Source organism: Zalophus californianus, chromosome 1 (assembly GCF_009762305.2).
Source record: "Zalophus californianus isolate mZalCal1 chromosome 1, mZalCal1.pri.v2, whole genome shotgun sequence".
In the NCBI taxonomy this organism is placed as follows: Eukaryota; Metazoa; Chordata; class Mammalia; order Carnivora; family Otariidae; genus Zalophus; species Zalophus californianus.
Genome location: NC_045595.1, coordinates 154,176,811 through 154,191,924, shown reverse-complemented (window position 1 = coordinate 154,191,924; position 15,114 = coordinate 154,176,811).

Sequence of the window (15,114 nt, the reverse complement as noted above, 5' to 3'; positions counted from 1 at the left end):
TTATTTTTTCTTGGTTTTGTAACTCACAAATCTTTTCAGTATAGTTCTACACAAGAATATCTTTTGACTGATTTTGACGTATTATGGCAATCAGTTTTGCTCTGTTTTCTTAGGTCATTTTTAAGGTTTATTTTAAGGGAAAGTTTATTTTGTATGTCTTATTTATTTCAACTAAGACAACAGTTTATTCCAATTGTGTCCATAATCATTGCCTCTGTTCACACTTTTTTAGTTTGTTTTGTTTTGTTTCATTTTGTTTCTTTCCCAATGAACACACTTAATTCTTAGCTTAGGGAAGAGGTAGCACTCTCTGCTGTCTTTACCTTTGGACTCTTTGACACACTCCCTTTCCCACCGCAAATTCATGTTTCTTCTACTTTGTTAAGTACATTATGTGAGAGTTTCTCAAGTTAAATTACCATATTATTAACTTGATTTTTACCAACTTATTTCAAATTACCCAGTTCAGATTTTAATTCCAACTTTTGTAAGGTTCTCTGCAATCAATCCTTGAGTTCTCCATCAGTTTTTGTCAAATAGCCTATGTTTTTTCTCTCAACCTCCTCTTCTAATTGCCTCCCCCCATAAAGACAACAGGCTCTTGTGTATTATTGAAAGAATAAGGAATTTTCTCAACTTGACTCTGCGCTTATTAATGGCAATTAGGGGTCTGCTCTCCTGTCTCAAGCTAATATTTTCTTCCCCAAGTTTTTGTTATTCCCTAGACTGTATCTTCTTTTCTTTAATCTCTTTGTATTTCTATTTAGCCAACCTCATATTGAGGGCAAATTGATTCAGGCTTAGTGTTTATTAACAAACATGGTGTGTAGATTGCCTTTGTCTTACTCTCTATTCACTTGGATGCCGGTCAAATACTTTTAGATTCATGGACAGGTAGTAAGTTGATATCCACAACCATTAGTCTCATTCCTGATGTCTTTTAATCCTTTGTTCTGTGTAGCTCTACTGGATTGAAACAGGATAGTATCTTATCTCAAGTGCCTGATTGTCTGACACAAAGAACAGATGAAGATGGCAAAACTAGAGTTCCCACTATCTGCCGAGAAAGTTTTGTTTTCTTTTTTTTCTTGCCTCTGCACCACTCCCAAACCTAGCTCTTTACTTGTGGTAACTACACATCCCAAAATACAATGCATTACAGCTTGTCTTCCAATGCATCTCATAGGTTTATTTCCTGGAAGATAGAGTCTCAAACTCGATGCAGAAGGAGGGGCAGATAGAAAGTGGTAGGAGAAAAAGGGAGCATTTAGCTACCTGAACCAGAATCTGTTTTGTTCCAGGAACTGCTTAGTTGTCTGATACAAACTGTTTCTGACCCGGGGGCAGATAACAAAAGTGAGATGTTTTTCTCTATCCAGATTCAGGTGGACAGTAGCCTTCTGTTTCTAGTTCCTCACTGATAGGTGACAAGTTCTCAACTCTATCCGTCTTCTGGTTTTAGAAGACGCAGAAGTTGATAGCTCAGCTTTTTGATGGAGCCCGGTGTTTCCGTTAGTACTGGTCTCCATGTTGAGTTAAAGAGACGTAAACAGAATAGAAGCTTATTTCCCTGTAAGAGTGGGTTGGTAAGGAAACTTTGATCCCCAAGATCCTGTCCAAGGTCCTTCTATCTCACTGTTCTGTTGTGTGTGACCTCCATTCTCAAGGTCCCATCATAGTTCAATATGGTCACTATCACCCAATGAACTCACATTCTAATCCACAGGAAGGAGGAAAGGGTTATAAAGAAAGGGCAATAGGCCAAAGGAAAATGCACAAGCTGCCTTTTAAGGGATGCTCCAAGTTGCCATGACTTTCCGGCTTACCCTTTTACTGACCAGAATTTAGTTGCAGGGTCACGACCTTGAGGACAAGGTGCGGCTGGGAAATAGAATAATGTTGCGAACAATCACGCACCCACTTAAAAGCAAAGGTTCTAATACTAAGGAAGGGGAGAAGAGAAATTGAGGACAGCTAGCAGGCTCTGCCACAGTTATGATTTCAGCATTGAGGTCATTTCATCATACCAGAGTCTGATAACCAGACCCCATTCTAAACCAACACAGAAACTTATTTTAGTCCTTTAATATGTCAAACAATTTCATTTTATCTTTTAATAGACTTGTGTTAGAAAATGTTCATACAACTCCACAGTTATATATTTTAATTAGGAAAGTTTCTAATGCAACTTATTTTTGAGATCCGGATTTGCCCATGGGAAAAATACCTGTGATTTCTGAAGAGAAATCTCTCTTCTTTCTTGTATCCTTCTGAGAGAGTTCTTACTGTGTCTAATGCAATCCTTCAAACCAGTTAATATAGCCATGCCCTGGTTAGGTTGACATTTTCAAGTGATCCAGCCAAACACAGCTGTAAGAAGCTGTAAGTGCAAGAAGAGATTACAGGTGAGGTGTGATCATGGGCACTGGAAATGGCCCCTAGATTCCTAATCTTTTCTCACCTCTGTGCCTATCATTCCACCTGATAGTCTCGTCAGCAAGTTTAAGCTGTACAATTTATATATCAAACTGTCTCCTGAGAAAAAGCAGTTTTAATCATTCTAAACTTTTCTTTGTTCATGTGGCCATTTATCTTTAATTAATCCCTACAATATCCCTCTAGCAAATACCCTCAACTTTATCAAGACAAATTTTCTATTATTAGTACCACAGGAAAACTTTCTCCAACAGTTGGTCTCCACTGTCTAATCATTAAATATGTCCCACCTAATATTATCACCAACTATTTTACACCCAAGCCACAGACCATTGCTGAATGAAGTCTAGATCACTAGAAATTGATTTTTTTTAATGTCAGTTCTGTGTTTGTGGTTATTTGACTGTGCTACTCATTCATCTTACTGATTCCACAGCTCACACCATACAGTGAGCAAGTCAACTTTCTTTAATTTATTGCCTCTGATCTCCTTAGTCATTGGTAATTCACCTTCTATCATTTATGAAATTAGCCCTCTACTTGCTCTCTTACTATATTTTCCTGCCCACTTGCCCAGTGTTTTCATATACTTTTCCCAAAACCATCTTCTCAAATCAGAGCAGAATAATACTATGAGAAGGGTATTGCTATGGACTGAATATAAAATATAGATATGGATCTAGATGTAAATGTTGAATAGAGAAACATAGATACAGATATGGATATGTCTCCTGTTGGTCCCGTTTCCCTGGAGAACCCTAACACACCTTATGAGAAGAGATAATGGAGTGTTCTCTCTTTCTCTCTGTATATATGCGCCAAAGAAAGGCCGTGTGAGGACATAGCAAGAAGGCATCCATCTATAAGCCGGGGAAAGAGCTCTCATCAGGAACCAAATCAGCTGGCACTTTAGGTTTCTAGCCTCCAGAACTGCAAAAAATGAATTTCTGTTGTTTAATCTGCCCAGTCTATGGTATTTGGTTATGGCAGCCTGAGCAGACAAACATAGGCATATGGAGGTCCTGCGGAGAAAGTCTCTAAACCAGACCATGAGCAGAGGAAGATGAAAAGGAAGGCCTGAAGACCCCAGCCTGATGGGAAATGACACCAAATGGTATGAATACTAAGACAGCCCAGGTGTTGTCCACCCATTTTCTGTGACCATCTGGGAGAGACTTTGCTTGGACTCAAGTGACTAAGGAAAAGCCATGGGCAGGGATCGGAGATGGCTGTTTTCACTCCCCTGAAAGTGTTCGCCACCCGCCCCCTTGTCTTGATATGGTGAAGTTCTGCTATTCATTACGTGCTATTTCCTAAATTTCGATTTAGAGATGGAGATGAGGAATGGGGCAAAGTGTCAGACTCTGGCTGAACAGGACTAAAAGCTAAGAATCTAATGAAGACATGGGAAGACTGTGAATCATGTCATTATGGAACTAGCATCTGGTTCAGTCTCAAGTATTTGAGGCACTTCGAATGTAAAAGTGCAAGAAAAAAGGACTAGAAGGTCTAGCTGCTGCGTTCTAGGGTGTTTTCCTCTCATTTCATAATCAGAACAAAAACCAAACAAAAACACAACTTGTGCCTACTTAAAAATTTAACATTATAGGCTAATGTCTCTAAATCCTAACTCTTCTCGTTATATGAGTTTACCTTCTTGTCTGCGTCATTGCAATTCTGTGACATTGTAAAGCTCATGTGTCTGGCATACCATGAACCCTTGAGTGATAACCAGTGAAGCAAACTACCTTGGAATAAGCTTCTACATATTTTCATCCAATAACGTGCATTATTTCACAGAACTCTCTTTCCTGCTTCCACCACATTACCAAGGACATATGTTAGAATGAAAGCACTGTTTTTGTTTTTGTTTTTTTTCCTAAGAATACACCCTGTTTTGAATCATGGATGATTTAAATTCTTAACACAGCAGGAGTTTGGGGGAATTTCTGTGCATCAACATTTTAAAAGGATCTCCATCTCCGCAGGCAGATGTAGGAGGCTGAATATTTAGCATTTGTTATTAGAGAGAGAATTGCTACTTCTCTTTGTGATGTAGGTAGCTGAACGCTTGTTAAGAGTGCACTCAGCCACTCAACTAGCTTAGTTACTGTTGGAGTTGTCTTGGCAGTAACCTAGTTACTTTTTCAAAGCAGAAAGCTATGAATATCGAACTGCTGCATAGTCTTCGCAGAGAAGCCCCGCAAACTAGCCTCAGCAGCCTCAGCTCTGCCCCCAGGAGGCAGGATGGAGGAAAAACACATGCATTTCAGCTCTTTTAAATGGCAAGCAGGTTGGCCTTTTCCAAATGGGAAACAACATGTGGACAGTTTGATGGCCATGCTAATTGCCCTCACTCCCGCAAAAAAACAAAACAAAAAACAAAACACAAAACAAATCTGGTGACCACTGATAATATACACTCTGCTGTCAAAAACAAAACTGCAAGCAAGAGATTGAAGGCACAACCGTGCAAAGAAGTATCTCAAGAGGGATAATTAAAACACACATGCACACTCAGAGAAAACTAGATGACTTTCTTGCCCCGTCAGCCCCCCCACTCCAGCCCCATCCTAAATCTCTTGTATTTTCAACAAGTAATAAGACAGGAGAGAGTGGTTGCTTGCTAGAGTGCCTCGAAAATTGGCCATTAATAAGGATGTTGCCTTCACTGTCTAAGATTTCCATCCTGCTAAGTGTTTAAATATATCATTCTATTTCCCTCCACCCACATTCTGTCTGCTTCGGGGAAGAGTTCTTGGTCCTTTTGACTTCCCTGACTCCAGATGTGCACAGGGGACCTTTTTCCTAAATGAAAAGATTTGTCTCTGTATATACTTGTCTTCATAGTTATAGAAAGAAAGAACTATAACTATCTGAGTCAGGGGGAGCTTCCTTGGCAGATGTGTATCCTGGGAGTCTGTTGTGTTTCTTTTTGATCCTTCATCTTTGAGGTATGCCTTTGGTGTGTGTATGGGGGGGGAGGGGTCTGTGGGTTGAAAGTCATAATCTCCTCCACACCTTGTTCTTATTACAGCTTATTAGGATATGTCTAAAATGGACTGTCTCGGCACTTTCCCTACATAGAGAAGCTTATACCTGGATCAAGAAAGAATGAAAACCAAAGGGCCAATATTCTTTTCCCTTCAGTTATGTTATATCCAGAGTCTGGGATGCTCACTGCTGACAATAGCAACACAGCCATCCAGGTATATTTATTCTCTTCTCTGAGCAAAAGCTGAGTGGGGATGCATAAAGTGACAATGGGGGAAGAGTGGAAGGTTGGATGAGAGTGAGGTATTCCCATTTAGAGGTGGGGAATGTCTTTAAGAATTCCACCACGTGATGCCGTTCATTATCCAGCTCACTCTGAGGGAGTGTGAAGACTGCATCAATCTAAATTTAAGCTCTTATAAATTGATTTATTCATTCAATAAATATTTATTGGACACTTATAATGTGCAAAGCATTCTGGAGGATGCAAAATGAATAACAGTCTTTTTCCTCAAATAGCTTATGATTGCATAGGGGAGGAATATGAATATATATATATATATATATGCAAATAACTATGTTATTTTATTCAGGACTCTTTCAGTTGCAAATGACAGAATCCAAACACAAAGTCACTCACACAGGAAGGAAATTTATTGGTTCAGTTAACTAAAAAGTCTGAGTGAATCTTCAGGCACAGCTGAATTCAGGGTCCCATCTGATACCATTTCTCTTAATCTCACTGTTTTCCTCTCCCGTCTGGCTCAGTTTCTTGGGATTTGGACTCTTTGGACCGATCACCATGAGCAGAAGTGTCATGATTGCTCAGTGCTGGTCCCTTATTAATACAGACTATTTGTTGGATAGCATCTGTTTTTAGACATAAAGGGAAAATATCTCATACTTCTGGGCTTATGAGAATAATGAAAATCAATATAGCACTTTGTGTGTATGTGTGTGTTGGGGGTGCAGGAGGGTTAGAACAAGAGCATAGGTGGAATTTTACTTTGGAAATGGGAAAAAAATAATGTGCCTCCAAAGCCAGAGGAAAAGAAAAGATCGGTGAGGATATAAAGATGGGGGGGGCGGCAGTGCAAAGCCACTGAATGGTTCAGAATCCTATGGCTTTGTGCTCTCAAACAGAGTATGGGGGCGGGGGAAGAGGAGAAAACTGCCTTGCCACTGTGATCAAAGGGAAAGGAATGATATAAAAATGGATTATAATGATCTTTAAAGAAAGATAATGTGAGTTGTTATAGACCAAATGTTTGTGTCCTGCCAAAATTTATATGTTGAAACTTATTCCCCAGTGTGATGGTACATGAGGGCAGAGTCCTCACGAGTGGGATTAGGACCCTTATAAAACGGACCCCAGGGAGCTCCCTTGCCCCTTTCACCACAGGAGGCCGTGGCAAGAAGACAAGCATCTATGAATCGGGAAAAAGATCTTCGCTAGACACCGAATCTGCTGGTGCCTTGATCTTGGACTCCCCAGCCTCCAAACTTGTGAGAAATAAATTTCTATTGTTTATAAGCCATCTGGCTTATGGAATTTAGTTACAGCAGCCCGAGCTAAGACACAAGTTTTAGCAAACCTAATGAAAAGACAAACAATATCCTACCCTGTCTGTAGTACTCAGAACAGACAAGGATGAAGTATAGGATCCCAAAGGTACAAAGGTGGAAACATGGGACCACAAGTGTAAGAACTGAAGTTGCCCGACAATAGGGTCCCTGTTAAGTGAAGAGACAAAAGAAGCTCATGAACCACGAGAACGGGAAATGGTCATGGAGTTGAGATCATGGGGAACATCGGAGTAGGTGGAACAGGAGTTAGGAAGTAAGTCAGAGTGAATGAGTCTCAGAGGAAACATGTCTGATGTTGCTGGGTGACTAAAGTGGAAAAGGAAAGAAGGTCACTGGAATTGAGGGGACTGAGGCACTAAAAGTTCCAAGTTTTTGAAGAGTCTGGAATTTGCAACTGTGAAATCACACACACAGCCCCAAACCTAGTGGTAAGGGACTTGGAGTGAGGCAAAAGAGGCCAGAATCATCCTTGGCGGTGGGCGATCTCTGGGGTTGAGTGTTCCGCTCACCACCATTTGTAAACAGTGTTAACAGGGCCATCCTGGCCCGAGACAGATCAGCAAGCTGCCGGCCAGGTGGGAGGTGTGGAAAGGGTCGTCAAACCTTGCCTTGTGCACTAGGAGGCTGTGGATGAGGGCGTGGCTTTCTAGGCATATGGTTTTGTGTTATGAGCTTAAATCCCTTTTAAATACATGATGGCAGAGATACCTTCTCCACCCAATCCTAGAGCCAGCCCTGTGGCATGCCCCAAAACTGGGGTAATTTCTCTAATTATGAAATTCAAAAAAAGTTTGTCCCCTGGCTTAAATGCACAGTAACCTATGTGATGCATCTTTCCTCCCCCCACCATTTCTAAGCATTTACATTTTCAATTTGCTTCATAGGTTTTATTAATATATGATTTTAATTTAGTCATTCACTCATTTAGGTATTTTATGTCTAACTCCTCCCTTTAGAATGAATCTTCATGAGGTCAGAGATCTTGTCCAGTTTGCTCCATTTTATGTTCCCAGTTTCCTGATCTGTGCCTTCCCAATCAAAGTTGAATCTCTCTCTCTCTCTCTCTCTCTCACATACACACACCACATATATATTCCCGATACCAGTAGTGTGTACATATCCAATTATCTGTGCAATGTTTTCTGATAAATTTTCATTGCAAAAAGATAAAAAATAGATACAATATGTAACAGATTAAATGTTTCCTCTTCTTTATCAAGTTGTTCCTAAATCATTCACTTTAGTGGCATTTAAAGGATATAAAAATGCAAAAAAAAAATAAGGGAAGTGAATTATGTAGTTTACCCCATTACCTTTCCACACATGCAATGATCTGTTTTAGTACATCTTACTCTCGCCTAAAGAAAACAGAGTTTTCTTACACCATCACCACATATCCAAGCTCAAATCTATTGGCCAATCTATGATTTCCATACGAGTACTCGAATTCACCCTCTCTTCTACATACTTCCATTGATTTGCATGACTAATGGGAATAATGAAATTTCTAGATTCAATACTGTTCATGCTGTATCTTATAATCACCAACAATTATTAAAATAATGAAAGCAAAATGCTCAGCTGCTTGGAGTGCAGTGCTAATGAGGTCAAGGTAGTCGGTTCCATTTCTGGGCAGGCTAGTTAGTATTCTGCAGAAGGAAAAAAGTGGTTTCATAGACTACACCCTTAACCTCAACCAGCCAGATTATAAAGTTATGTCACTGGTTACAGGCAGACTGTGGCAAAAGAAAGGGAATAAATTCAGGTAAATCCATGGTTTAGGTAATATTAGGATCACTCTCACAACTAGCTTCGTTATCTTAGAGCCATAATGAAGGAGTCAAGCTTGGTCAGCAAGTACAATTAACCTTAACCAATGGCTAGTAAACATATTTCAAGAATTTAAGTACAAATCAGGCAGAAAAAGTCAAAGGGGAGGATAAATGAAAAGAATAGGCACTATTTGGGATGGAAATGTCAGGAGTTGTGCTAAAACATTTCAAAATGCTAGTTCATTTTAGGTCCCCCTCAGACAGTTGCACAGGGTGTGCACTGCACAACTTCAGAAGGAGCCTTTCACTTGCACTGTGATGTACATTGGCCACAGAGATTGTTAGAGAATAAATAATTTGCCCAAGTCCCACAGTTAGCAAGTGTTGCTTAAGCTAAAGAAAAGTTCAGAATGGGGAAAACAAAATAATCTATTTACTTAGGGCAGGATAGTGTATTGAAACCTAGAAGAAACCATCTGGGACTAGAAAGGATTCATCATTAACTTCAGGAAAGCCTGTAGGGAAAAGAAGAACAGTTTCGAGTCACAGGGGATAACCTAAACATTCTAGAGCAAGAGACAGATAAGGAAAACACTGCATCTCACAGGTAATATTAATCCATATCTATGATAAAATATCCTGATTTAGAGGCTGCATGGAAAAGGGATAAAAATTCACCCATGGTTTATTTTCCAATACCTGGGATTTTTCTACCCTTCACTTAGGACAGAAAAGACAGGATATTCTTGTGTTTTTCATAATGTTTCTCTATTGAGGGAGGGGGTGCTTTTAAAATGTAGATAACTAAAAAAAATGCAGATTATTGGGCCCTACCTCAGCTACTCAACCTCTAGTTCCCCCAGAAGATACATAAGTACATCAAAATTTGGGAAACAGTGCCCTAGCAGATGAGTGAGGTAATAAAATGTCCTCAACTCATGCCCACAGGCAGACACAGATAAAGAGAGTAACCAAAAAGAGAAATCAGGGACAGCTGACTCAAGCATAAACACTAAGTCTCCTTGGACGGTCTCCTTTTAGATGGGTCTGCATTAGGCCTTTTTCCCCAGAAAACCAACCGATGTTAAGAGAGAAGTGGCAACAGGCTAACACAGTGGAAGACGAGGAGCTTGAATTCAGAAAAATTCAGGTGCAGATCCCTGCTCAGCCACCACCAGCCGGGTAACTCTAAACAAATTATACATGTTCACTAGCTTCAGTTTCCTTACTGTACTACGAGGATAAAAATACTCTCCCACGAGGGGAGCCTGGGGGGCTCAGTCGGTTAAGCGTCTGCCTTTGGCTCAGGTCATGATCCCAGGGTCCTGGGATCGAGCCCCGCATCGGGCTCCCTGCTCGGCGGGAAGCCTGCTTCTCCCTCTCCCACTCCCCCTCCTTGTGTTCCTGCTGTCGTGCGCTCTCTCTCTGTCAAATAAATAAATAAGATCTTAAAAAAAAATTAAAAAAAAATACTCTCCCACGGAATTCTAAGGAGAAAATGAGATGCTTCATGTAAAGTCTGTGGTATAATGTTAATTTGCGTTGATGAAAAATATCAACTCCATTGTTGCTATAGATATTAGGAGACAACAGTGTTGCTCTTGTTTCAGATTGGGCAAAGGAATCAGTCAAAACGGATTTCTCTTTGTTGATCACAGTGTTACATCACTCAGCTTCAGGCCTGAAACAAATCTGGCTTTGGTTACATCTTAATCATATTATTTAAATTAGGGTTATTGTAAACAAAAAGAAATACTTAAGAAATGTAGTGACAGGGAGGGAAAGGCAAAGGCAGCCTTTGGTACCCATGTGGAGCAGTAAGAATAAGCCTTTAAGGAGAAGAGAGAGCGAGCCTCCTTGGGGGATCTCGAAGGAGAGGAGGACAAGGCCAGTGAACCATTTTGCGTTTGCTTCATTCTCAGGACTACAGTTAAAGGAGAAAGGCATCAGCCAGTGGTCGTGTAAGGCTGGGACTGTGGAAATGTTGCCAATAGAGTCAATGACTTTGACTCCAAGAGACGTTTTCTTCATGATTTTCTGACAGGGGTGAAAGCATCTGGCATAAGCTTCAGGAAAGGTATTATCTTTTAGTTAGCTTGGAGGGAAAAATAAACAGCAACAAGTCAAAGGAACTGCTGGTTAGACTTGGCAAAAAATGGCCACTCGGAGGAGCGTGATTGAGAGAGGCGGCTTGCATGCAGGAGTGTGCATTGCCCCTAATTCAGGATGTCTGGGAAATAGCAGTGTGCTGGTTAATTGGACATTATGCTTTCCCAAGTGTTTCCATCATTATGCAGCACATATGGATTACCAATTTTCAGATAAATGAAATGCATGTAGAATCTTAAAATATTCAGATTGTCTGGTCTACTGCTTCCATGATATACAGGAGGACATTTAGGGCCAGTTAGGAAAAATATATGTGAAGTCACAGCTAATCAGTAATGTGGCCACGATCAGAACCCAGATCTCCTCACTTTCAGGTCAATGTTTATTTTCCTCACCCAGGTAGTTACAGAACTCTCACCATTCTTGAGTATGTTTTGGTAGTTGAGAATCTTAAGTGCCATAGAAGTCATCATTACTGCTATCTGTTTTCTCTGTACCAGGCTAAAAGGTAGAAATTATAAACACAGGAGCTAGGACTGAATCTCTGCCTGCTTAACCCCAAAACTTCCTGTTGTAAACAGACTGTTGATCATCACTTATCATTTGTTTTGCTCATAAACTGTCATTGTATAAAATAAGGAAAAGAAAGTAATTAGGCTTCGTGGGCATGGCAGAAATTTTAGACAGAAATTTAGAAATGAAATTGATGCCTAAGAAAACATTTTAAAGCAGTATGATTAAAAAGAAGGCCTGTTGCATATTATTGAAGGCAAGGGCCCAGAGGCTTACATTTGGGCAATGCGAGGCTAGCCATAGTGCAAGATGGCCTGACAGTTGAAATATTGGAAGGCAGAAGTTCAATAATATCTTAGAGATAATTTGGGGGAAAATCCTCATTTGTTGAAGCCCCCCACCCTTAACAACTCATACAATTTATAATCAATCCACTTCACAAAGCTTGCAGTCACTCCACCTTCAGATGGAGACTCTGGTGTGGAAAGTATCATTTGGGGACATTGTTCATATTTAAAGATATAAAATGAAAAGTGAATTTAATGTTTATTCATGTGTCTATGTTTAATCTTACTGATAAATTTATATCCACCTCTGAAACCTAGAGCTAGAACTAAGGGTTGAGGAGTCTGAGGTAGACTGCTAGAACGGGCTTCTCAAACTACACTGTGCATATGAATCAATTAGGGAACTCATTAAAATGCAGATTTGGATTCAGTAAGTCTGAGTTGGGAACTGCTACTCACATTTGTCAAATTCTCCCAGGAGATGCTAATCATGCTGGTCCATAGACCACATTTTAAGTAGTCAGGGTTGAGACAAGTGATAGAGCAAGCAATGGAGCTCTATGACTTAGGGGAATCAAGTCTATAGTTGATCAATTTCTATCTAGAGATGTAGATAATAACCATGAGACTTTGATTAAGAACTCGTAGCTCAAAGCCAATCTGTTTTGGTGCTACAAAAAAATTGTGTGTGTGTGTGTGTGTGTGTGTGTATTTCAGACCTGCCCCCAGTCCTGCTTGCGCTACTTATCTTCCACGTTGGAGTCTGCCTTTTTTTTTAAGCCTTCAAACCATCATTTCACTCCCTTTTGTAGCCTGTGTTGTTGTACAGTAGGCAATGTATAGACTCTTAAAACAGTTTGCATGGTTCTCCCGGATCTGGCCATAGCCTCATGGTTTATCACTGTCTTCCTCACCATCTAAGCTCTAAACACACCAAATATCTATCTGTCCTTCAAATAGCATGTCTCCTCTCTCTTTTCTATGTTCCCTCTTCCTGAAACACTTTCTCTTCCCCTGAGGAAGAGATACATTTGGAAATTTCTAATCTTCACTTACTATATTTCCGTGTATCCCTCCAAGGAAGTCTTCCTCAATGCCCAAGGTCTAAGAGCCTCTGCTATCGGACCAACCCTACAGCACCTTCATCCTACCCTACCATAACACCTGTATGGCCAAGGTCAGTTTACTTGAAAGTCTTTCCCACTCTACTCAAACCTCCTTGAGGACAAGATCATGTCTTTTTAGTTCATTATTTTATCCAGTTTTCCTGGCTTGATCCTCTTTAGAAAAACAGTTTAATTAGGATTGAATAAATAAACAAGTGGGTAACAGTTGCAATTCTTGGGTGGGAGAGAGAGAGAGAGGGATGATGTAAGGCATTGTCTAGAAGGAGCAGGAAGTGTTGGCTGGGGTAGCCTAAAGGGAGTTTAGGCAACCAGGGAATATTTTTCTTAAAAGAGGAGGCCCAAGATCATGAAGCATCCAGACTGGGCAAATGGAATTGGAGAACAGAAACGAGGAAGTTGCAAAGTGACGGTGAAGAAGAGTAGAGGAGAGGAAAAAAGCATTATGGACCTCACTGTGGTTTCTCTGGGTATTTAGATGAAATAATATAACATACTGGGCAGACAGAAAACCTGCAGTGGGAACAGAGGAAACATAGAGGTGAATGGAAGCAGGAATAAAATATCTTCCCAAATCCTTGTAGAAGAAGAGAATCACTGCACTGGAAATCACGAGACTGCTGACAGTATGGATTTAGGAGGCATTTAATTGCTTAAATACTTTAAGATTTGAAAACAGGCTTGTAATCGTTTACAGAACAAAAATAACATTTCTGCGACCCACGTGACAATTAAGGGCATATCTGTGAAATATTCTATGTCCAGAATAGAGTGGGCAGGAAGGGAAGAGATGAGATATGAAGGGCTCCTAAAATAAAACTTGCCTAAGGCCTTGTGCATGCAGGATGATTATTCATATACACAAGTCAGGGAAATAAATGCTAGTTTTCGATGGTGACACTTCTGACACTTGGATTTGATTTCTTAGGACATCCCCTACAACTGTCATTTTCAAACCTTCTCAATAGCAGTGACCCTTTTGTCAAATAAGATATTACCCTTAGGACAGAAAAAGATACTCAGGTTGCAGAGATGCCTGCGGAGATGAACATCGTGTCCAGCCTTCCACACGCTCCAAACAACCCATTGGCAACCTCACAGGTCCCTGGCAGAATGTCAAGGATTTGGAATATACTCTCACAATCCAATTTTTTTCTGTATATCAGGTCACGTATTGGTCCTTTCCAAATATTTAGCGACTTCTATTTGCACAGACCCTAGGGACTACTTGTCCAGCCTGTATTTTGGAAGTTTGAATTCAGTTTTGACTCTGAATAATATTTCATATCTAGATAATCCACATGTGTATAAATGTATATATATGAAATTTCATATATATCCACATAGCATATGTATGTATATACGTATGTCCACCTATCTCTCTCTCTCTGTAGATCTCTATATATGAATGATTGGATTATTTATCAGAAACAAACAATAAGATTTAATACATATCAAGATTTAAAGTGAATAAAAGACAACAGTACATTTTTTCAATTTTAATTTTGCTTGTTATCAATCACTTCCTAACGGAATTTTGTGTTTCTAATTTACCCTGGATCTTTTCAAGTCAATGACCTTGCCAGAGAGTGATCAATATTGATCGATAATGCATCTGGCCTTCATGACAAAATCCTCTAGAAGAGATTTTTAATAAGCTGCTCAACCTTCACAGAGTACATAACAGGCACTCCTTAAATATTTGTTGAAAGATTGGCTGAATGAGTGTTGGCTTTTATTTTTCTTAAATTTTTTTATTTTATCATGTAAGCTATTATTGGGTCTGAGTTATAGAGTAAATTTCTGTGGACCCATGGCTAAGTGACAATTCCATGCAATTTCTTGTTTCACTCTAGGCCCCATTTTCATTTTTTTGTGAAGTGGGGGTAGCAAGTAACTCCTTGAAAACTGTGGATTGCCATTAATATGTCAACGAGTATCCTTGGGAATATCTGCACTCCCTTTGAGCCCTAAAGCACATTTTCCCCAGGAACCTGAAGGAGAAGAGCAGACTTTTTTTTTGAACTTTGTTCTATTTAGTATTTTTCTTGTTCAAAACTATTCTGTCTGAAGACAGTAGGTGGTTTTATCCCCTGATACGCTCCCCGATCAGGAATATTTGTCTTCGGTACAAGGCAGGCTTCTAACCCCTACTTTCTAATGAATATTTCATTAACATTGAAAGGATTTAATTAACTATCTCTGCTTTCTAGCAAAAATCACACTTTTATTTGCCTCTGTAATTCCCAGCAAAAATTTTTTTTTAAAACAAAACTTTTTTTTTCTTAAGGA